This window comes from Penaeus chinensis, chromosome 10 (genome assembly GCF_019202785.1).
Source record: "Penaeus chinensis breed Huanghai No. 1 chromosome 10, ASM1920278v2, whole genome shotgun sequence".
Taxonomy (NCBI): domain Eukaryota; kingdom Metazoa; phylum Arthropoda; class Malacostraca; order Decapoda; family Penaeidae; genus Penaeus; species Penaeus chinensis.
The window spans coordinates 19,573,876-19,576,375 of record NC_061828.1 but is presented as its reverse complement, the minus strand read 5'-3'; positions in this window follow the sequence as shown (position 1 = coordinate 19,576,375).

Below are 2,500 nucleotides of genomic sequence, written 5' to 3'. Positions count from 1 at the left end.
TGAAGTTTGTAAAGCGACAGGCAAGGGACAATTAAACCTAGATATAGACCGAATACGAGGAGGAGGAGGAGGAGGAGGAGGAGGAGGAGGAAGTTGAGGAAGGGGAGGAGGAGGAGGAGGAGGAGGAGGAGGAAGAGGAAACAAGAGAGGGAGAAAAGGAGATGGAACAAAGAGGATAGAAATAAGAAGAAGGATGAAAAAGGGGAGGGAGGGGAAAATGTGAGTAAGAAAGATGGAAGAGGAAAAGAGAGAAAACGAGAAGGCTGGGAGTGCAGAGGAAGGAGAATAGAAAGAAGGTAAAGAAAATGACGAAAAAAGGGAGGAACAGATGAGAAGGAGACGAGAGAAGAAGAAGAAAGAGAAATAGAACAAGAAGAAGGAGGAGAACAACGACGAAAAGAGATGGAGCAATTATGAAAGAGAGGAAGAAAAAAAAGAAAGGAGTAATCGAAAATAAGAAGCAAATCGGAGAAGAAAAGGAATTAGAAAAATAAAAAGAAGAAAGGGTAGCAAAGGAAAATAGAAGTAAAAGATAAATATGATGAAAAGAAAAAAAAAAAAAGATGGAGCAACCGAAAAGAAGTTAAAAGGGAAAAGCAAATCGAACAAGAATAAGAATAAGACGAAGAAGAGGAAGACGAAGACGAAGAAGAAGAAGAAGAAAAAAGAAGAAGAAGACGAAAAGGAAGAAGAAGAAGACGGCGAAAAAGAAGAAGACGAAGACGAAGAAGGAGAAGAAGAAGAACTAGAGGAAGGCGACGAAAAAGAAAAGGAAGACGAAGAGAAAGACAACGACGACGAAGAAGAGCAAGAACAAGAAGAACAAGAACAAGAAGAACAAGAACAAGAAGAACAAGAACAAGAAACAAATCAAAGATGAAGAAGACAAATTGAACAAGAAGAAGAAGACGAAAAAGAAGAAAAAAACGAAGAAGAAGAAGAAGAAGAAGAAGAAGAGAAAACAATCGAACAAGAACAAGAACAGGGAGAGGAGGAAGAAGGAGGCTTTCGATCGAGAGAGATGCCGGGAGAGATCCGAAGAATGTGAGAGAGGGAGAAGAGGGAAGAGGAGGAAGGTGAAAGAAAGGGGGGAGGAGGGGGAGGAAAAATAAGAAGAGGGAAGAGGAGAAAAATTAAAGAAAAAGGGAAGGAGAACTAAGAAAAAATAGAAAAGGGAAGAGGGGGAATATGGAAGAAAGGAAATAAGAGAGAAGGAATAAAGATAACGGACGACCCGATAACGAACCCGAGGAGAAAGGAAAAGAGAGAGAAAAAAGAAAAAAAGGAAGAGGAGGAAATTAAAGAAAGGGGAGAAGAAAAAGAGATAGAGGATTAAAGGGAAAGAAAAGAAGAAGATGGGGAAGAAGAGAGGAGATAACGGACCACTCGAAGAGAGAAAAAGGAGGAAAAATAAGAAAAAAAGGCAAGAGAGCGGAAAAGAAAAGGATAGAAGAGAGAAAAAAAGAGAAGGATAGACAAGAGAAATTAAATAATAAAGAAAGAGAGGAAAGTGAGAATGAAAAGGAAAATGGAAAGATGAAGGGAAATAAAAAGATAAAGAAAAGAGTTATGAGAGAGAAAGAGAAAAGAGCAGAAAAAGAACAGAAAGGGATGAGAACAAGAAAAAGTGAAAACAAAAGAAAAAAAAGAGAGAGAAGAGAAAGAAAAATAAAAGTAAAAACAAACAATAATAATAACTGATTAACCAAAATTCAGGAAAGTAACATAAAAAAAGAAAAATCTGCTTGTAAGATTTTTATTTATTTATTTATTTATTTATTTAATTATTTATTTTTATTCTGGATATCAATCAATTCTAGTCTTTATCATTATGTTCATAGTTGTTAATATTGTTGCAATTGCCGTTGATAATATCGCTATTTTGTGGTTGTGTTTATCGTCATTATCATGATTGTTGATAATAATTAGTATTATTGTTATTGTTGTTTTCATAATTGTTATTATTAATATTATCAGTATCATTATCATTATCAGTATTATTATCATTATTATCATTATCATTATTATTATTATCATTATTATTATTATCATTATTATTACTATTATTATTATTATTATTATTATTATTATAATCATTATTACCATTATCATTATTATTATTGTTATTATTATTATTATTATATATATGTTTTACTATTGTTATTATCATTATTATTATTATTATCATTATTATTATTATTATTATTAGTATCATCATCATCATCATCATCTTCTTCATCATCATCATTATCATCATAATTATTATTAATCATCGTTGTTATTACTATCATTCTTATCATTATTATTGTTATAGTTATTATCATTATCATCATTATTATTATTATTATTATCATAATTATCACTATCGTTATTGTTTTTTATAATTATAATCATCATTATAACTATTGTTATCATTATTGCAATCATTATTGTTATTATTATCATTATTATCATTATTATTAGTGTCCTTATTATCAATATCATTAGCATTATCAAATTA